Source organism: Panthera onca, chromosome B2 (assembly GCF_046562875.1).
Source record: "Panthera onca isolate mPanOnc1 chromosome B2, mPanOnc1 haplotype 2, whole genome shotgun sequence".
Taxonomy (NCBI): Eukaryota; Metazoa; Chordata; class Mammalia; order Carnivora; family Felidae; genus Panthera; species Panthera onca.
The window spans coordinates 25,790,897-25,813,662 of NC_138343.1; the positions used below are offsets into that span (position 1 = coordinate 25,790,897).

Consider the following 22,766-nt stretch of genomic DNA (forward strand, 5'->3'; position numbering starts at 1 on the left):
CAAATATCTCTTTGAGTCTTTGCTTTTAATTATGTTGGTATATACCCAGAAATGGAATTGCTGGATCATATGGTAATTCTATGTTTATTTTTTGAGAGACTGCTACACCATTTTCCACCACAGCTGCACCATTTTACATTTCTACCAACAGGGCCCAAAGGTTCCAATTTCTCCACATTCTCACCAACACTGGTTTTTGTTTGTCCTTTTTTGTTTTTGATAGTAGCCATCCTGATGAGTGGTATCTCATGGTGGTTTTGGCTTTTATTACTTTTCACTAAAAAAAAAAAAATCATTCTTTATTCTGGGTTCAGGTGGGAGTGGCAGTGACTTATTTTTCTTTTGAAGACACACAAAGTTCTCTATTGAGTTGTAGCTCAGGGCACATTTGCCAGCCTATCCTTGGGCCTAAATATGGAATACGACCTTTAAAAGGTACTGGCTGGGAAACCCTGCACCACCTGGCTGTGCTGGTCCTTGGTGACCTCCCCAGGGGATTCCTGACAGTTAAAGCTTGTCCTGACTCTTGGGGTGGGGAACTCCCCTCTCTAACATAATGCCAGTGGCAGCTTTGTACGAACTCTTATGTAAAAGGAAGAGTGTTCTTCCAAGTGTCAGGGTCATCCATGGACACTCCTTCTATTTCAGCAGTGGTGACAGACTAGGTATAGAGACACACAGAAACTTCCCCTTTGGCAGTAGAGAGAGGATTCAGAGCAAACACAGTTTGTGCAGACACTTGAAAATGCTTGTCTGAGGAAGACTAAATTGAGTTAGTGTTTTCGTTGCTTTTTTTTTTCCAAAAACACTTCCACATTTATCACTGTATCTTAGTCTCACAGTAATCTTTGGATCTAGAAAGTAGAAAGTAAGCCCATTTGGCAGAGAGAAACATGGTCTTTGAGATATTAAATGCCTTCCTCAGGGCACACAGTTGGTGAGCAGAAATGGGACTAGAACCCAGCATCCTGGCTATAGATCAATAATCGATTTTGATGGAGATGACCTCATCTAGGAGTTAAAATTTCATGGATTTGAATAGCTTGCTTTCTTTAGGACTGTTTATGACTTGAAGCAAGGTACTCTGTTGAGCAGTGGCAGAGCAGCTTATATCTGGCCCTTTTGCCATAAAGTCTTGGTGTTAAGGGAGTAGAAATCTGACTCCATGAAGACAAGCATACCTCAGTGGGGGCCTTCTTCACCTCAGTGGGTACCACTTAGTACTCCTCGAAACCCTTAGAAATCAGGTTTGGTTAATTCTGCTTAAATTAAGTTTGAAACCATTGCTTATGATTTTCGTGATCATTAAAATCAACTTCTCAAAATATGAATATCCTAGACTAATGAATATTCTAGGTTTTTGTTGTTGTTCTGCTTAGCTCAAGTCAGAGATAACTTGAAATTTTTTATCACTGATGATATTCTTTGACTAACTGGTGGCTTCCTACTGGATTTTAAATGGCCTGAAGTAGACACACAGGTCTGGGCGGAGCTCATCAGGCTATTTGCAAATATGCAAGCCTATGCATAAATGGTCCCTCTTCTGGAATTTGCCAACTTGAGACCAATGAGACCTACGTGTCAGAGACAGCACATGGATACTTATGAACACAGCAGGTGAACACCATTGATGGACAAAAGGGGACCAGCTGAGACTTAAGACTTCTCTCCACAGAGGTCATCCATCAGCTCAGGTGGCCTCTGATGAATATGAGCCCCAGAGCATGATGAAGCTGTTGTTAGGGTGAGAGTAATATCAGTGCTTGATGGTTTTAGATTACGGTGAGTATTAGATGAGAATATGGTGATGATTTCTTTAAATAAATCAGTTAACAGCAGTCCCTCTTCTGCTTTAAAAGAAAAGATGTGGTGCGCCTGGGTGGCTCAGTTGGTTAAGCATCTGACTTCAGCTCAGGTCATGATCTCGCGGGTTGTGAGTTTGAGCCCTGCATTGGGCCCTCTGCTAACAGCTCAGAGCCTAGAGCCTACCTTGGACTCTGTGTCTCCCTCTTTCTCTGCCCCTCGCCCACTCACTCTCTGTCTCTCTCTTTCTCTCAAAAATAAATAAACATTTGAAAGAAATTAAAAAAAAACATGAGAAAAACTTAGTTCATACTGGCCAATTCTGATATGTATTCTGATACATATTCCCATTCATAATATATAATCTTTGTTTTTATTAATTATATTGGTACAGAAGCACCTTTTGTCAAGGATACTGTGATTGGACAGAAGAGTATTAGTTAGTGTGAGAAACAAGTATGTTAGTATCTTGCTCTGTGTAACAAAATCCTCAGAGCCTACTTTAAAATTAAATACCTTAAAATTTGCTTATTTTTTTTTAAACCAAAGATACTCAACTTTAAGCATTACTTAAAAACTGTTTTTAATTAGTGGATAATGTTACATGTTGAATGCCTGTCTCAGATGCATTTTTTCACCTCATAGATTCTCAGAGAATACCATCCTGTTAAAGTTTATTCATACCCAATTATGTTCATTCCATGGGGCTGAGCGCCCCCCCCCCCGAAAATCTCATGCATGACAACCAGAAAATTTTCCTCCCGCATCATACTAACACACAGTTTGAAAATAAAAAGAGACTCTTCCCTCTCATTTTATTTCATCTATACTGAGACATATGGAAGAGAAATTAACGAAACATTTGGGAGTAACTGGTAGTTAAGAATATTTGGTATATAGTACCATCTGGGGGTAAAGGTAGGGGTTTGCCAACATATCAAAACACTAATGAAAATCTGTAACTTGCATTCATCAAGAAAATGTCATGCTAAACTCGTTTTATTCCTTTTTCTCCTGAGTTACTAGCTGGTGTGGGAATGCCATGACATAGATAAATTTCTGCAATTGAGTTTCTTGCCATGTCTTGTGGGAAATTCAGAGGCATGTAAACTGGGTAACAGAAGAGCTGGCTGAAGTTGTGGTTAATTACAAAACAATACTCCATATGTGTGAATGAACAGATCGATACCAATGTAGACCTGCTGCTTTCAGCATGTTCTCTGCTGTGGCTCACATGGAGGGTGACGGGTCCTGTCTTAGACCCGTGTACATGCTTGTGTGCAGTTACGCATAGTCCAGCAGACTGGCCGCAAGTCCAGCCTATCTGTCCCACTCAAGAACACACACCTGGAGATGAGTTAGTGCAAGATATGAGAATAAATTTACCACTCTGATTTGGAAAATAAAAGGCTTGCAGATTTCCATACCTTGGACATTGTCGGTAACAAATTATTTGTCATGCTGTAAGATTCCAGCTGTGATGCTATTACAAAATACTTGGCTCTTTGTCTCTTGATCTCATCCTGTTCAACATTTTAAACACCAATTTTAAAAAGTACTAAAAAGTGTGCTTCAAATCTTCTAAGGAACTGTATGGCTTGAGAGCTTGTAACAGCACCAAAGCTGAAAGCAGCCTGGAGAAGGGAGGCATCATTTAACACTGGAACTGGCTATCAGTGCCAGAAAACCTATAGATGAGGGAAACTTTAAACCAGTGTTTAAAAGTTCATTTTTAAGAATGTACTTTTGATAACTCTAAAGAATCGTTTTCCTGTAAGTCTTGCTCCAAATGGGCTTTTCTTAGAAACAGAAATGTCAACACAATCAATTACTATTTAGGTAAAAATTTTTAAAAAATTATTTCTTATTTTAATCAAATATAGGTTCAAGTATGGAAGGTTTGATTTCACCTCTGGAATGGTCTTTTGAGGACAAGGACAGTATCTTGTTTATTTCTCTGTTGTCAAATCCTAGCATGTCTGCAACACATACTACTAAAGTGTGGTAAATTAAACCATAGTTAACCAAATCTGAAAGATGAGTCTTGAATGGGGCAACAGAATTCACTTTCCACCAAGACAAACATGGCAAATTAGAGGGATAGCACCCTAGCAAGCTAACCCTAGGACAATTGTTCCCAACTCTTGACTGCTCATTGCAGTCACATAGGTTGCCAGAGAAAATACACAAGGTACAAGTTAAAATAGAATTTCAGATAAATAATGATTTTTTCTAGTATAAGAATATTGTATGGGTCATACTTATACTAAAAAAAGTATTTGTTTTTTATCTGAAATTTAAATTTAACTGGGCACCTATGTTTTCATTTGCTAAATCGGACAACTGTAAGCCTTTAGAAAATACCAAAGTGTGGGCCTCCCTCCAGACTTTTGGATACAATTAGTCTGGCATGAGAAACCAGTATTGCTATTTTTCAAAGACTCTCCAGGTAATTCTATTATGCAGCTAGGATAGAGGGTCACTGCCCTATAATATGTGTTTCAGTTTTGAACCTTGTTCCCATGACTTACAAGTGTGTAATTTACCTCTGTTTCAAGTGGGCTGTGGATCCATAGGCTTGGGGTAAAGTAAGAACTGCTAGGCTGCCTGGACCTCTCTGCTATTCCTTAGGGCAGCTTTTATTTTAGATGTCAAATATACCGGTAGATGAAAAGACTGGTAAGAGTGTTATGATGGCCAAAGTGGGAAAAAATGTCACACAGATATCAGTTTCTGATTATGCATAAATAATAAGTACGGTTAATGGGAGTAGGTCTAAGCTGAAGAAACCAAAGGATCTTTCTTCTAAGAGAACAGGAACCATCAGAAACCTGATAGGTACATGGCTTACCAAGAGATATTAAAGTTTTAAGATATTTTTAAAAGTGCCATATGAGAGTTGCTCATTTAGAAAGAAACCAGATAGTGTTTTCAAGGTTATGTGCTATGCAGGAAAGTATACAGAGGTGTAGAAGCCAGAAGGTGAACCCAGGCCTTCCTATAATATAAAGACTGCAGCGCTGAGGGAACCATGTGGGGAGGAAATCAGAACTTGCGGTTATGAGTTGGAGTACAAAGTAACAAGCCAAAAGATTAAGTGGACTGGAACATATAGTCCTGGGCATAAACAAAACAACAACCCCTGTGAGAAGCTGAGAGCTGCCAGAATCCCTAAGTGGGTGAGGAGTAGCCAATTTACCCCTGAGCTCCCTAAGGCTAATGAGACTAATGGCTTAAGTCAAAGCAAGGATACTTTTTGAGATTGGATAATTGCTTCTGTTGTGTTAGCAGAGGAAATGGAAGGGTGAGCCATGATTTTTTTTTTCCCCATAGCCAAAATTTATGACAATGAAGCCTACATTATATGGCAAGTTTTTGAAGTTAAATGATAAGTAGAAGTCAACTCTTTCATATTGTCTGAAAAATGATCCATAAAATCATTGAAGGAGAATGTAGCAAAATATAATGCTTAAAGGCAAAATTTTAAAAATGGAGTTTTCATTCAGCAATATTGTAAGCATACACTTCTATTATTTCTAAGCACAAGTATGTTTATATATTCACTCAACTTTTTCAGGTTCTAGTTTGGAGCCGGTGTTGTTTGATTAGAACTTGAACTTAGGAAGGGAACTTATTTTAACATTGTTAATTATAAAAATAAAACATTATTTAGATATTAGGGTAGGATTAATTCTATCACAATTCCTATTTTTAAGTTTTAATAAAGATATTAGATCATCTAGGGGGAAAGGCTATGTATACTCTGCAGACATTAATTTGGTTAAATCACTATTGATGGAAACAATATTTAATAAAAATATGGATGATTATGAACTGTATATGAATGGTATGCTATTTAATTAAAATTATTTCATTATTATATAATAAACTAGTCTTAGTTATTTAACCACTTGAAAAAAATACACATTTTAGGATTTTGAACTGAGGATTTTTTGCAGGTGAGTCTCCATTTTATAGAATGTAGATTTTCATAGAGTTGTAATTCTCCTCTGGTTAATTCTCTTTAAAATTCAAAGGAAAAACTGAATCTGACTGACATTTATTGTAACAACTTTTAGTAGAGAAAATTTTGAGGTGATTCTATAAGTAAAATTCATAAAATGTACTTAATGCTATTATAACATCTACCTGGAACTTACTTATTTTTAAATAACACTACTTCTCTGTTAGATAGGAGAAATTGGTGCCAATATGAGTAATTTTATGGGAGTGAACAGAAAATGAACAACAGCAAAGTAATAGCATGTGAAGAACTTTTCATGTTCAGAGTTGACCGATTTTGCTGGTATATTATATATTTGTGTAAATGTATTCCACCAGTAATGAGGTCAGTTTGAAAACTATATTGCTTGTAACCGAACTAAATCAAAATGAAAATTTTTATAGTGATTGTTAAGTGCCAAATTGAACTGATCTCATTAAATGTGAAATTCAAGTATATTTAGACTATTGCCTAAATTTTAATACATGAACATAATGAGATATGATCAGAATAGTTGGAAAAAGTTACTTCTATTTTTTTTTCTTTTAGCAGTTTCTCATTTCACAGTTTAGATTTATTTTCTGGAATCTGATTAAATAGCTGGGCGCATGAATATGAAGTATGCAATACCTTTCAATAAATGGGGGAAGAGCACACATGTATTGGTCTATGTTGTCTCGCACAAGTATTTTGCTAGTGATAATTAAGGTTGTTACATTTGAGTGTAAGTCAGTGTTCACAAAGAAGAAAAAGTTCATTACGCCCTTGGAAAGAGGTGCAGCTGCATGTAGTAAACACAGATGGAGCACACTTTTTTATGAGGTTCCTAACTGAAAACAGACTTTAATCCTGTTCTTGGAATACCCACACTTGAACTTTCCAACACTGATTATGCATTTCTGCCGTAGAGACCAGCTGTCACCTCATCATAGGCATTTATTTATTTATTGTTATCTGGGTGTAGTCTAGCCTACAGTCTCCAGGAAGGCAGAAGAGCAAGTCTGCAATTGTTTTTTGCTTCCTATGGAAATATATGGTGTGCATGATAGTGCTCACCTCTCCCCTCACACAGAATTCCAAGAGGGACTCTTCACAAGCCAAGGAAAGTAAAGAATGGCCGCTCCCTATTCTCAGGGGATGTCTAGTCTAAGGCTGAAGAGTTTTCTTAATCCCATCCATCATTATGTCTTATTTGACAGGGATTTTTTTCCTCCAGACAAAAGTAGTCACTTTAAAACTTACTTGACCTAACTATGTACTTCTCATGATAGCAGTCCAATAAGAAAACATAGATTAATGCTTATGCCAATACCTAACATAATCTATAGTTGCCTACTACTTTTAAACATCATAGAAAACTGGTATGCAACAACAAATGAAATGCTGAGACTATGTGTACATTCAAAAAATTTACTGGTGGTGGTAGATTTTTAATGAGAAAAAATAAAGACTGAGACTGTGTGCCACAATGTCCTTTTACATTTAAAAAAATTTTAATTTTTTTTAAGGTTTATTCATTTTTGAAAGACAGAGCATGAGTGGGGGAAGGAAAGAGAGAGGGGACACAGAATCCAAAGCAGGCTCCAGGCTCGAACTGTCAGCACAGAACACATCACAAGGTTTGGACTCATGAACCATGAGATCGTGACCTGGACCGAAGTCGGACGCTTAACTGACTGAGCCACTCAGGGGTTCCCCCCACTCCCGCCCAATTTTTTTTAATGTTTATTTTGGAGAGAGAGAGAGAGAGAGCGAGAGACAGAGCACGAGTGGGGGAGGGGCAGAGAGGGCAGAAGATGCAGAATCTGAAGCAGTTTCCAGGCTCCCAGCTGCCAGCACAGAGCCTGACACAGGGTTTGAACTCACGAACTGCGAGATCATGAACAGAGCCAAAGTCAGACTCGCTTAGCCAACTGAGCCACCTCTACATTTTTAAGGATGAAGGTATTGTGGAAAAAATCACCAGTAATATCAACAACTTTTCCTTTTAGCAGAAACATTTTAACGTTATTAAAATCTCCTATAATTAGGTGAAATTGGGTAGAATCTCATTTCTCATCTCTAGTTGAGCTGACTGGGCTACATGCTGTCAATCTTTTAAAAGAGAAAGGTAAAGGATTCAGCCAGGAAAATCTAGTTTATTTGGGAAAAGCAGAAGAATTGCAATTCAGGACAAGCAAACTGTGGCAAACCATAGACAAGTCCAGAGAACAAAGGAGAAAAGTGTCTCTTCATAGAGGAAAGGAGGAAGTTAGGAAGGGGTTGTTTTGAACAAAAGTTCATTGGAGAAAGATGAGTTTAAAGTAGTGGCAACTTTTCATTGGTTGCAGGCAATTGAAGTGGTGACCCTTCATTGGCTGGAGGTGAGGGCAGCTTGCTATTGCCAGCGGAGAGGAAGTCTTCATCTTGCTGGATTTTGCAAGCTGTGACAAGTGCCATGAGCATGAGAACTACCCCCTTACAGGCTTCCTGGCTCCAATTTTGAGTTAGGTTTTCCTTAACACATTTTCATATTTCCCCCTTTTGATAAAGATCTTTCTCTGGATCATCTATTCCTTATTGGAATCGTTTTTGTCCCTTGGTGCCAGGAAGGACCTTTTCCAGATGTCACATCCCATGCTGGAAGGAAAGTACATAGACTGGAAGACACTGAGGCCATATTTGGAAAACAAGCAAGGGTGGGCAGGGAGAGCTTTCTGGCATTTCTCATCCAAGGTCTACATCTTATCAAAGTTGTAAGTGTTGGGGATCATCTGGAAGCACTGAGTCAGCATCACCGTATTGGGTACTTTGTTACTACAAAGGTTCAATAGGCAACAGGTACAAAGCTTTAACAATGTTTACACAAAATAAGATGAGGAGCAGAGTAGTGACCCCAGCTTGTATTATAGTCCTAAACCAGAAGCCCAAGCCAGCTAAAGAGATCAAAGCACCATAGATCATCAGGTGGAATTTTTTGTGGCCAATGTGCTTGTTCCTCTAATATTATGTAATTGAAGGAATTTATCCATGTGCAACAGGCCATGTTTGTTATCACACAAATGCCTCCCTGTTCAGCAAGTAGGTAATCAAGTGCTATGCAATTGTTTAAAACTACTTTGACTTATGAGCTAAGTGATCATTGTTGGCCTGTTATTGCCATAGTGGTAGAATAAGTAAGTTTTCCCAATTCCAGAGAGAGATTTCTAATTATTTGTTCATTGGCGTGAACATGCACAGAAGGGATAAGTGCCCTTCCAAAGGAGGCAAATACAGAGTCATGTATATGTCCTATGAATTCCCATTTGAGGTGGTGATAAAAGCTTAATGGAAAAGACCAATGGAGGACCATGGGAGGCTTCCAATTTATTGTGGATGGCCACAGGAACAGTTAGAATCAAATCTTCCAGTACATTCACAGGCCCATTTAGAGGCCAATTCACCACACACAACGAGTAAACCAGGTGGTGCACATAAAATTCCTATTGGGGGCTGATTACTAATAGTGCCATTACTTGGAATTGCTTGATTGGTTCTTCCAAGTCAAGGGTCAGTGGTGTTTGGGGAATAATTAAGGAGAAACCCTTCTGTTATGTGGACTTTATTCTTGATGGCTGTACAGAGGGAAGTTCTTTTGCTACCGTACACACACCTGAGGTATTAGGGAGAATGGGAAACTGTATGGGTGGAATAGGTACAGTTAGTTGCATTGGGAGTTATAATGGGGAGAGGTCAAAGCAAGGCATAGGAGAATGTGTAGTTCTAGTCAGGGGCTTTCTTTAGATGAAGAACATTGATCCAAGAGTCAACTCCTTGCAGTTTGGTGGCATGAGGATTGGTTAGTAACACTTGGTAAGGGCCTTTCCAGTGTGCTTGAAAAGAGGTTTTTTGAGATGTCTCTTCCTATAAGCAAAATTCCTAGGTTGCAGAGTGTGGTGTTTGATGTCTTTGTCTCCTGGGAGTGCGCTGTGAAAAGATTGCCCTACTAGAGTATGATTATTTTTAAGGGATGTAATTAGAGCTTTGCAACAGTAACATATGTCTCCTTTATTACGTGCAGATCAGAAAAGGGAGAAGCTAGATGCATCAGGAACCCAGTATTTGTCTCAAAGGGTGAGAGTTTATGAGTTAAAGGGAGTGGATCTGAGATTTAGAAGGCCCAATGGCAACACTTTTGGCCAAGGTATTTGGAGGGTTTCCATAAAATTTTTAATTTATTTTGGTTCCTTTGACTAGCCTTGAAGACTGAGGATGGTAAACACAGTGAAAATGCTATAGAACTGGCCAAACGGCACAGACTTGCCATAATATTTGACCAATAGAATGGGTTCTTCAGTTGCTATGGAGCTCAAGAGGCATTCCCCAGGTAGGGATGGTTGTATTCTAATAGGATTTTAGCTACCGAAGAAAAATAGTAGCTAGTCTACATGGAAGGGCTTTGGCCAGTGGGAAGACATACAAATCATTACCAAGACATATTTGTATCCATGAGGTGGGGGTAGCTGAATAAAGTCCATTTGCCAAAATTCAAATGACCCATTAGGCAATTTAAAGTGCCTAGGAATAGTGTCGACAGGTTTCCCTGGATTGTATTTTTGGCAGGTGGGGAAAGCAAAGTAGGTACTTTTTGTAGTCTTGTTGGTATTTCCCTACAACTATTAACTTATGAACATCATTTTATCTCTAGACCAGTGGTTCAATGCATGTTGGTCAATAGTGGGAACTTTAGAATTTCTGGTAGGGCCAGGTTTGTACTTGGTCCAAACCAGAAGTTTCTCTTCTTATCATACTAACAACCATTTGATTGCCAATCTTGTTTTACTGTTGGGTGTCTCTAGTCAGTTTCTCCAGATTATCCTCTGGAGGTGAGTTCCTTTGCACCATGACAGAGATTTGACTTCTAGACCCTTTGAGGATAGCATTTTTAAATGGAAATGTCAGTGAGATGTTTTCCTTTAGCTTCCAGAAAGTCAAGTTTATAATGCTCCAGGATTTTAATAATAGCCGAAGCAGCAGGTAAGAGTATGACATCCAGTAATTCCTGAATGTAAGGGCTGCTTTTAATTTTATCTTCCTGGAAGTAAAGAAGCCACATTGTTTCCATAACATTCCAAAATTGGGAGCCACTCCAAAGGCATATATACTGTTGGTGTAAATGCTGGCACTTTTGCCTTTGGCTGGAACATAGACCCATGTGTGTGCTTGTAGTTCCTTGTTAGGCTGAAGTAGCCAAAGGCAAGGGTGCTGCTTCAGTTACTTCAGAAGGAGTTGATGTTGCATATCCAACACAGTATTTGCCATTTTCATCTTTTAACTAAGAACCATCAGTGAACAATGAAAAGTCAACTGTTATCCAAAGAAGTTTCCTGTAAGTCATCATATGGGCAAGAAGGTGATCTGTCAGTATTAAGCAGTTGTAGGTGGTTTAATTGGTAGAGGAGGTGAGAAGAGTGTCAGGGTTAAGGTTATTACAGTGAGCAAAAGTAACATAAGGGGTGGTACACAGTAGAATTTCATAGGAAGTGAGATAGCCTATAGAAAGAAACTGAGTGTGACGAAAGGTAAGGAGAGCTTTCACAGCACAGAAGTGGTTAAAGGGGATGCAAAGACTGTTTTCTCAGTGGCCTTCACAAAAAAAGACAGTAAGTAGCAGGTGAAGCTGGGAGGCATGGGGAGGGCATATGCCCAGGCTTCAGGCATTCCTTTCTTTTTTGTATGCAAAAAGGAAGAAAGAGAGCTGATAATTTGGATGTTCAAGAGCAAGGGGCTTTATTAAACTTTCTTTTGACATTGGAAAGTTATGTCATCTGGATCTTCCTAGATGATAGGGTCAGGTGTATAAATGTTGGGCCATAAGGAGAAGTTTGGGATACAGTTGCAATAATAATCTGTCAATTCAAGAAAACCTCACAGTTGACATTTGGTTTGAGGCTTTGGGAAGTTCAGGATGCCATGAAAATTGTCTGGATCCAAATGAAGTCCTTGTTCCGAGATTAGATGTCCTAAATATTGAACTTGAGTTTGAACAAATTGTAATGTCTCCTTAGAGATGTTATATCCCTTTCTGGCTAGGAGTTTTAGCACATAGATGCTATCTTCTTGTGAGGAGGCTTGGAAAGAGAAGCAGAGAAGTCATCCACATATTGTATTAAAGTGGAGCCTCCAGGGAACTTGGTATCAGCCTTTAATGTTTGTGAGAAATAAGAAGGGCTTTCTGTGAAACCCTGGCATTACTGCTCAGTAGCTTTGCTATCCTTCCCAAGTAAAAGCAAGAAGATATTGACTAGCTTTATCTACTGCAACACTAAAGAAAGCACTACATAAATCAGTCATGAAAAAAAAAATTGCTCTCAGTAGGGTTGGGGGTTAATAAAGTGTGAGAGTTGGGGACAATAGAATGGTGAGGGATTATAATAATGTTTATAGCTTGGAAGCCCTGGACAAGCCTCTATCTATGGCCCTTTGGTTTCTTCACAGGTAAAATACAAGTGTTGCAGGGATAGGTACAGGGGATAATGGGGCTCTGACCCTTATGGTCTTTTATTATTGCTTAGTGTCTTGAGGGGCCTCTTTATTTATAGGCCTCTTTATTAATGAATTATGGGGAGAGCTTTTGAGGGATCTATTTGGATCTTAGTAGGAGGTACACTGGATTCTGTCAATATCAGCTGAGGATTTACCCATAAGGAGGGTGGTAGCTCATCCAAAGGGGACAAATGGTTACTGTTCTTGGAATTAGTTCTAAGGGCCATCAGGGTCAGAGCAAATAAAAGATACTGAGGGTCATGGGATTTACCTAGTTGGCTATTTTGGTTGCTGCTCCAAAATTCTAGAACTATTTCTCCTTTTCAGGAGAAAGAACTTCTAGCATGATATATTTTTAAAAAAATCTTGGCCCAAATAAATCAATATGGTGGAGGAACTAAGGAGAAAAGGTGGTATATCTTTGAGGGTCTAAGCAAAAGGAAACCTGTTGAGGTTTATTGGAGACCTTCACTATTTGAACTGTTTTAGTACTCTGAGGTAGGGGCTGTTTAATAGTGGTGAGGTTGTGAATCACTGAATTTTACTTCTGAAGCCAATATTGCCCTGTATATTAACTAACTAAAATATAAATAAAAATATGGGGCGCCTGGGTGGCTCAGACGGTTAAGCGTCTGACTTCAGCTCAGGTCACGATCTCGTGGTCCGTGAGTTCGAGCCCCGCGTCGGGCTCTGGGCTGATGGCTCAGAGCCTGGAGCCTGCTTCTGATTCTGTGTCTCCCTCTCTCTCTGACCCTCCCCCGTTCATGCTCTGTCTCTGTCTCAAAAATAAATAAAGGTTAAAAAAAAATTAAAAAAAATAAATAAAATATAAATAAAAATAAATAAAAGAACATGAAAAAAATAATGGTAGTGAGGTTGAACATCTAAAGTGTAGCGCCAATATCAATCAGGACAGAGAGATATTCATTTCCAGTTTGGAGAGTGGTTTTTCCAAGTTCATTGTAAGTACAGAGAACACAGGAGGAGAGTGTCCTTTTATAGAGAGGAGAAAGTTTACAAGTGGAGGTGGCCTCTTATTGGCTGCAGGTGAGGGCAGTTGCCAGGTTGAGAGGAAATCTTCCTTCTTCCTGCGGACTATGTAAGCTGCAATGAGTAGGGTGTGTGTGACAGCTCTCCCTTCATGACTTCCTGTCTCTGATTGTGAGTTAGGTATCCATAACACATACCACAATGCTCTTTAAGGTCTCGCCAAATTCAAAATGGATTTTATGATTTAGTAAGTTTTCTATTTTGTTGTCTTATTTGGAACACTTAGAATATTGTCTTTTTGTGTGTGTGTGGTGAATTGTGTGACTGGGAATACAAAACAGTTATGTATCTAACCCACTGGATTGTGAGGCAAACTCGTTCCATTAATTTCTTTCTAAAATATAATTTAAATCTGTGATGTAAAATCTAAGGTGGTCTTTCAGATTCCTTTCCGTCCTGCCATTAGCCATCATGGCTAATAGATAACTGATTTCCACAACAAAAAAAAACCTGCCTTTTTTTTTTGCTTTGTTTTGCCTTTGTTTATTGAAATAGCAATCTCTTGCCTTTGAGAATAAGAATATCGTTCTTATATGAATCAGCAAATGAAGGTCCCTATTTAAACAGGGAGGGAGGTTCACTACCAAAGCTGCCTGAGACCATGAATTTGAAAGGGAACTGGAGGGGCTTGTCTTACAAACCCATCCCCCACATCCCTTGTTACTACCTCGGAGCAGTGCTTAAGAAGACACAGTAGAACTGGGGCACTACTCCCATCACACTGCCTTCTCCTTGTTAGTAAGGCAAATTGGAAAGTTTGTTGATAAAATCCCCAAGAGAACTCCTTCCATGTTGACCATGACTACTGTGGTTGAAGCAAAGCCCTCACCTGCTTTGGGAGAGAATTGGAGAATTGGAGACCTAAATAAACAGCACAAACCGAACACACATTACTTTTTTTTCCATGATCTGCCATAAAGACACTGGCTATTGCTAAATCATCATCACAACAGAAAATAGATGCTGAGAGTGAAGCTACTTGGAAAAGCACCTGAGAAGCAGTCTCTTGCCAGCATGTGAAGCTTCAGAGTGTGCTCTTTAACTGTGCCAAGCTTTGTTCTCGATTATGTGGCATCATAGAGCTTTAGAGCTAAAGGAACATTAGAGTAATGGATGTGATGTATAATTAGACCCGCTACTTAATCACCATTAGAAATATTGCGAAGGCTTCAGTTGTAAAATGCAAAGGCATTTATGTAACACCTATTTTAATGTTGAGTTAGGTGATATACAAAGAAGTTCAATCAGACATGTCAAAGGAAATAGCTACTGCTTACTCTTGTGGCAAAATTAAGTTCCATAATCATAATGAAGTAAAATGTGGCAATAACAATATCTAACTTTTTTTCATTTCTAGCATCAAAAGTATTCATTAAGTGTCTCTTGGGGGCACTTGGCTGGCTCAGTCAGTACAGCGTACCATTCTTGATCAGGGTTGTTAAGTTCGAGCCCCACGTTGCTTGTAGAGATTACTTAAAAATAATAAAATCTTTTTTTAAAAAAAGTATTCAAGTGTCTCTGTGTGCTAATGTGTTAAAGCATATTTAAAAAGTTATAGTTGTAGTTTTATGAATAATGGATCTTAAATATATGCTTTAAGAAATGAATGTTTATAGTACATGTTCTGATTTTTATTAGGTATAAGATATTTATTGAGAAGGTAATCAAATGGTAAATTACCTCAATAACCTACACTGAGGGTGGAGTCTTAGATGTTACTGGTAACACAAACCTTTAAAACTTTACTCAAAGGTTTAAGAAGACTCTAAGCTTTCTCCTAGAGGTTCAGGCCAACAAGTTTCTCTACATGAAAGTGGGAACTTCTAGGTGCCACAGGAGCCTGAGGGTGAGACAACAAAGTCTGATACTGAGGAAGATATCATAAAGGGTGTGCTATAGCACCCCTTAAGGAAACATTTTATATAATTGGTTGAGATGCTCAGTAAATATTGCCCAGCATCAGCCCCTACCCCTACTTTCTAATCAACCAGTGTATCAATTAGTCCTACCCCTACTTTCTAATCAACCAGTGTATCAATTAGTGTTTGCCATATGCTGAGTTAGATGCCAGAGATACCAAGATATCCAGGCAGAGTCAGGCTTGCAAACAAATAATGCCAACACAGTATGATAAATACCTGATGGATGCATGGTTAATAAAGGTGGAAGAAAGATAGACTCTTCTTTTGGTAGAAGGATGTGGGACCAGAGTGTTTCAAGGAAGAATTCACAAAGGGAAACTTCTTAAGGTAGGGGCTTGAATAACAAGAATTTCATACATTTCTGAAAGTATGAACCCTGCACTTACAATAGAACGACATCCAAAGCTTATGAAAAATGGTCTTGGGCTCCAGCCCAGACCTATTGACTAAGAATCTCTGGGGCAGGAGATTTGTAAACTTCAGGACCACTGTCCCAAGGTCTAAGGTGGGCAAAGCTGTTGTTGGCAGAGACTCCCCTACCTCCTTTTGACTCATCAGCTATTGCTTTATCCTTGAGTGTCAAGGCACATTTTCAATTCCTACTAATAATTAGCTTTCAGGGGTAGCACAGATAATTTTAAAAGTTTTTAATCCAATATTAAAAATTACATGGCTATGAGTCTACTATTATGGTCAAGTGCTCTCATTTTATATTCATGTTCATTGGTGTAGAACTGAATTTCATACCTGGGAGTCCATGGTCACTTACCTTTCAGATCAGACTGCACTGGAATGGATGGATGGAGAACTGAAGGTCTCTGCCATGCCAAATATTGACCCTCAAGTTATTGCATCTTATGAGGGTCCTGAGGGTGGTTATGTCATGAGTTGGGAGAGGGGGCTCCTGGAGGTCTCAGGACACCCCCTATTTACCAACCAGTATGGAAGTATTTCCCTATTTTAATAACTGGTATGGTACCAGTGTGCCAGCTGAATATTCTCCTATATGTACATAATAAAACAAAAGAATGAGATAAAACATGAAGAGTTCAGTAAGGTGTTTATGTTCTGCATAAATTGAGGGTTTAAGATGGTATCAGAGGTTATGTACTATCTTTCTTTTGCAAGAACAGGGCTAAATAAAATTACTTACGTTCCTTTCAAAGTTGATAGTCCCCTTTACAGCAACCAAGTTATTAGGACTTCTATTAATAATTCTTACTGTGTTCTTCTCATTTTGGAGCTGATCAGAATATATTCCTGATTCTCTAGAGTTTACCTTTGTACCTTTCTTAGTTCAGGTGGTTGTAACAAAATACTGCAGACTGTGTGACTTACACAGCAATTTCTTTCTCACAGTTTTAGAGGCTGCAAGTGTGAGATCAGGATGCCAGCATGGTCTCGTTCTGATGAGAACCCTCTCCCTGTCTTGCAGACAGCTGCATTCTTCCTGTATCCTCCCATGGCAGAGAGACAGAGGAAGGCCCTAGTCTCATCCTCTCCTTCTAAAGACACTGGTTTAATCATAGAGATTCTACCCTCATGACATCATCTATACCTAATTATTACCTAAAGGCCCCGCCTCCTAACATTATGCTACCGGAAGTTAGGGCTTCAATATATGAATTTAGGAGGGACACAAACAGCCCATAACAGAACCTTTACACCTTAATGCTGCTTTTCTGTGAGGCATAAGTTTGGCAGAGACTCCAGAGGTTAGTGGAACATTCTAGACACATGATATCAAACCTTGCATACTCTTCTGAGTCCCTGCCAGGACTCCTGGGTCAGTGTCAATATTCTGGACCTTCTTCAAAGCTGATATTCTTTTTTTAAAAATATTTTTTAATGTTTATTTTTGAGAGAGACAGCACAAGTGGGGGAGGGCAGAGTGTGAGGGGGACAGAGGATCTGAAGCAGTGTTGACAGCAGAGAGCCTGAGGAGGGAATTGAACTCATGAACTGTGAGATCATGACCTGAGCTGAAGTTGGAGGCTTAACCGACTGAGCCACCCAGGCGCCCCAAAGCCCACTGATATTCTACACAGTCCTGGACTTCTGCTGGCCACTGTCCTCAAGACCAGCTGAGTGTTTGTTGGCTCCTTCCTGCTGTCTCCATGATCCTCCCTCGAGAGCTTAACCAAGTATGACATTGTCTTTTGGTGGATGGAGGCAAGATTCAAATACAAGCGGCCATGACGAATATTTTGTGAAATATTTCTTCCAAGTCATCAAGGATGCCACCAAGTCATTAAGGATGCTACCTGGGCCAACGCTTTTCAAATTTGAACGTGCATGGAAATCACCTGGGGAGTGGTGAAGCACAGGTTCTAATTGGATAAATGGAGGGAGGGGCTGAGCAGCTCCATTTCTGAAAAGCTCCCATGTTGCTGTTGTGCGTGGACCTACTTTGAGTGGGACGGACTAGACGAAATGTTTGGGGATAGTCATGGCTGCTTAGTTTATAGCTACTGAATTGGGATTACATATCCCAAATTCAGAGACTTTTTAAGAGCTTTGCAGCTTCTCATTGCTTTTCAGAGACAGCTTTTTAAAGCCACTTTGTAGTGTGCTTAGCAAATTTGCCGTGAGGGGCAAGATATGGAAAGGCAAACCACGAGGAGGTAAAATATTTTGCTCCGCGAATCTAAGTTCAGATCGCTGAACTTCCCTAACAACCCGCGGGACCACACATCACCTCACCTGAGGAGCACTGAGCTCCTGGGAGCCTCTGCCAGCAGACACACCTCCATGAGCCAGCCTGTGGCCAGAGGCTGCACAAAAACGTAGATTGCTTACTCAGAGCAGGAGACAGGAGATGGAGTGATAAAAGTGAACCTAAAATAAAAATTAAAAAGCACACTGAGAACACCATGTGAAATGAATGCTTGTAAAACTGTCTGCGGCAGGAAGAAATAGAAGAGTTTTATTAGGTGATGAAAAAACACTGTAAACTTCATGTGAAAACATTCCAAGGTTGAGTCTTGTGTAGTTTATATAAAAGAGGAAACTTAGTAAGACTCGTTTTAATCAAATGAATATCAAGGAGCTATAATCCCATTTATACCTGGATTTCAAATTGGTTATTCTCTTTCTGTGTCTCTCACGCGTAGGTGCGCGCGCATGCACACACACACACACAAACACACACACTGTTGCACTTTCTTAGGAACCTCGCTGCACAGTTTTTGAAATGCTCAGGTGCTTGCTTTTCTGGTGGCAGAACCCCAAGAAGGCAGAGGTATGCCACCATTTATGGTTCTCAGATATGCTTTTGTGTAAAGTGCTATAAATAATTCTACACCCTGTGAAGTGGTGATTCTGCACTTAACCCAAGTCCTCTCCTCTTCTGCTCACCTCCGTTTTGGTGGAGGAATTAAATCACTTTCAATTACTAAACTCTGACCAGAAAGCAAGGCAGAGGATTTCAGGTGTGGTTGGAAATGCTGGCTTTTTTTTTTTTTTTTTTTAATTTGCTTGCCCTCCCTGGATGCCCCTGATATCACTTTTGGAGGGGAGGTTTTGTGGTCTCTGGGGCAGTCTACCTGAGGCTAATTTCCACACATGTGTCCCTGGGTGGTCGGCAAGGAAGAGGCAGTGGTTTGCTGGATAATCCGTGGGGGAGAGGATCAAAGACCATTGCTGGTGGGTGGGAGGATCTGGGAGTTAGAGGAACACCACATCTCCAGGATTATTACTATCATTCAAAACTGTGGCACAGCAGCCTGGGTGGCAAGAAGCACTCAGGAGAAAGAAAAATAACCCAGAGGGGAGCTGGGCTGGAGTACACAGAGGCAATGGCTCCCAACACCTGCAGAATGTTGGAGTCACTGGGGGGTGTGTCTGTGATTGTGGGGCTGGGGCAGGGGAGGATATTAAAAAACCCAAGTGTCCATCCCTACCCCCTCTATAGGGGCAGGACTCAGGCATCAAATATTTTCAAACACCTAATTCCCTCAAAGTTTTGACCTTGTAAGAGCAAAGGAGGGGTTGGGTCTGGAAGGTGGGGGATGACGTGTGGCCATCCAAAGTCATGTTGGTAGTTTGGGAAAAATGAGCAGTTTTAAGTCAGAGGGCTCAGCATTTTCTGTCTGGGGAGGACAGAAAGTTGGCAATGAAAGGGAAATTAAAAAAAAAAAACATGAGTCTATTTATAAGATGTTTTTGGTAAGCTTATCCATCAGGCATAAAATGAGGAAGAAGCACAATCTATTTGATCAAAGTGCTTAATGTGACTAAATATTTAGGTGAAGATTCTTAACTTGTTTGAACTGGTTCTTCTGAAATTGACAGAGGCAGGCTGAATAGAATGGAAGAGAGCCATTTTTTTTTTTACTGATTTGTAGCTCCATCCATAGCCTGGCCACTGAGATGGCGGGGCAAATATTAGGGGTCTGCCACTCCCTGACCTGCTGGTCTTTGTACACTTGTTCAGGACTGAACATAAGGCCCGCATGGTCTTGCCAGAACAAGGGGGTTATTGGAATAAGAAAACCTGAAAGTGTATTTAAATTAAGGGAAGTCTGTAAGTCAATAAAGAATAACTTCATACAGTTCATTTGACCATTGCTATTCCCTATTCAGTCTTTTCCTGTTAGAGGAGACAGTTAAATGTGGTAGCACACTTTTTTTTTTTTAATATAGTACTGCTCAACAGATCATAAAGTAAAATAACCCACGTATCTTCAACTGAAAAGATGGCCCAATTAGCCTTTCCTGAATGAACCTTTAATTTCAGGCCCTTTTTTGATTTATATCTTCGAGGAATTTTATTTACTTGATTTCTGAATGAAGCACTGTCCATGTCAGTGGATGCATCAGAAGACTTTATTTTCCTGGCAGGGTTACTTTCTCAGGTGACTATTTGATTATTTCTGATGTTCTCAGTAGCACAGGGAGGTTCTGAGGCTGAGGTTAACACTTTCCCTTCCTGGATTCAGTCAATTGGATCCTGTCCTGCCTTATTCTACGCCAGTCCCTATGGACCATGAAACAGGTTATTGCTTTGTTAACATTCCTTTAATCAGTCAGGGACTTCAGGGAGTTTTCTCATTTAGTGCAAGAATTTGAGCATGCCCTGAAGATGAAAAGAAATAGATTTATTTTACAAATGAACTTTAAAATTATCTTCCATACTCAAGCAAGGATATGTAGTTTTGATATTTCCTATGAACGTTCCTTTGTATTTCTTTTAGTCTCTGTTTTTTTCCTCTCCCTGATAATGAACCTGATCAAAGTTTAACAAAGTTGGGGTACCTGGGTGGCTCAGTCAGTTAAGCATCTGACTCTTGGTTTCAGCTCAGGTCTTGATCTCACTGTTTGTGAGTTCGAGACCCGCATAGGGCAGAGCCTGCTTGGGATTCTCTCTCTCTCCCTCCCTCTCTCTCTCTCTCTCTCTCTCTCTCAAAATAAATAAATAAACTTAAAAAAAGTTTAACAAAGTCATTATAAATTGTTAAAATTTTGTTTTTGTATTTCTAGGCATTAGGTTAAAATTACCAAAAAGTGTTCATCGCAGCATCTCCACAAGCAGTGAGATGAAAAGCCCTCAGCTCAGGGTATGCAGTTAGTGTAGTCATGTGCCATTGTGATGTTAAGAAAACAGTTTTCCATGGCAACCGTAATCCCCAAATGCAGGGCTGTGGATATCACTCACCATCAGTTAAGTGATGCAAAAGGATATGAGCATCAGTGACAGGGATGCATTTCAGATGGTGCCTAGGGTAGTCAGGCTTTTCAGTGACGCAGCCTGATTAAAGAATCTTCTCAGACTGAGGGTACACTGGTCCTGCAGGCACTTCTTTCCTTTACTGCACATGGGTTCACCAAGCATATTCAGAATCTGACCCCTGTGTGGTGCTGGGGGAAAAAAGGTGAAGAGAAGGGTCCATGCCCCAGTAGGGTGACAGGCCTGTCAAGTGACATACAGTAACCTGGAAAATGATCACTGCATTGTGGACGTCCAGAGGAGGCTACAGCTATTTTGCCTTTCTGTTCTTTTAAAGTTAAATCCACTTTAAGATAGATTTTTTAAAAAGATCTTTTTATTTTTATTTTTTTAGTTTATTTATTTTGCAAGAGAGAGAGTGAGAGAACAAGTGGTGGGGGGGCAGAGAGACAGAGAGAGAGGTAGAGAATCCCAAGCAGGGTCTGCACTGCCAGCACAGAGCCTGATGTGGGGCTTGAACTCAGGAACCATGAGATCATGACCTGAGCCAGAATCAAGAGTGGGTCACTTACCCAACTGAGCCACTCAGGTGCCCTGGATTTTTTTTTAAGTAGGCTTCATGCCCAGTGCAGAGCCCCATGTGGGGCTTGAACTCATGACCCTGAGATCAAGACCTGAGCTGAGGATCAAGAGTTGGATGCTTAACTGACTGAGCCACCAAGGCGCCCCTCAGAAAGATTATTTAAAGTTGATTTTTATTGAATGGAAATGGAAGAAGAATGAGGGAAAGTTGTTCACGTGAACTAATTTTCCTTTTGGTTTCCCACAACTTTGAGGGGAGGGAGAGTTGTAGGGTACAACTGGGACAGACTTGTGGTCCGTGGTGGGAGTGAAGGACCCTGCACCTGGGAGTGTACCCAGGTAGGTGGGCACATGCTTCTAGGTGGATGTTGCCTTCCTGCTCAGCTCTTGATTCTATGGCAGTCAGTGAAACTGCATGAAGACAAGAGTATAAAGTGCATACAATTGGTCAAAATTGTGAAAATGGTCATTAAGCAATGAATCTTGACCTCTAGAAAGTAGTTTGCAAGAAATGAACTGATCATTCTAGTTATGTACTTGTCCTTGTACCTGCTCATTAGAATAATTCTTCTCTAAAATGGGCAGAAAACATGAATAGACACTTCTCTAAAGAAGACATCTGGATGGCCAACAGGCACATGAAAAGATGTTCAACGTCGCTCCTTATCAGGGAAATACAAATCAAAACCACACTCAGATATCACCTCACGCCAGTCAGAGTGGCCAAAATGAACAAATCAGGAGACTATAGATGCTGGAGAGGATGTGGAGAAACGGGAACCCTCTTGCACTGTTGGTGGGAATGCAAATTGGTGTAGCCACTCTGGAAAACAGTGTGGAGTTCCTCAGAAAATTAAAAATAGACCTACCCTATGACCCAGCAATAGCACTGCTAGGAATTTACCCAAGGGATACAAGAGTACTGATGCATAGGGGTACTTGTACCCCAATGTTTATAGCAGCACTCTCAACAATAGCCAAATTATGGAAAGAGCCTAAATGTCCACCAACTGATGAATGGATAAAGAAATTGTGGTTTATATACACAATGGAGTACTATGTGGCAATGAGAAAGAATGGAATATGGCTCTTTGTAGCAACGTGGATGGAACTGGAGAGTGTGATGCTAAGTGAAATAAGCCATACAGAGAAAGACAGATACCATATGGTTTCACTCTTACGTGGATCCTGAGAAACTTAACAGAAACCCATGGGGGAGGGGAAGGAAAAAAAA

At 40.0% G+C, this 22,766-nt stretch overlaps 1 protein-coding gene and 1 long non-coding RNA gene across 3 annotated transcripts in view; one reads left to right on the plus strand and one right to left on the minus strand.

The window, feature by feature from the left end:
• The window catches only part of MYLK4 (myosin light chain kinase family member 4), an 86,592-nt gene that overhangs the window by 33,410 nt on the left and 30,416 nt on the right, over positions 1 to 22,766 (plus strand). The window lies entirely within an intron of this gene.
• Positions 69 to 16,787, minus strand: LOC132666821 (uncharacterized). The gene is made up of 2 exons (XR_009604861.3): positions 16,621 to 16,787; positions 69 to 277 (listed from the first exon to the last, which is right to left on the minus strand). It is a non-coding gene; the product is annotated as an uncharacterized LOC132666821 (long non-coding RNA).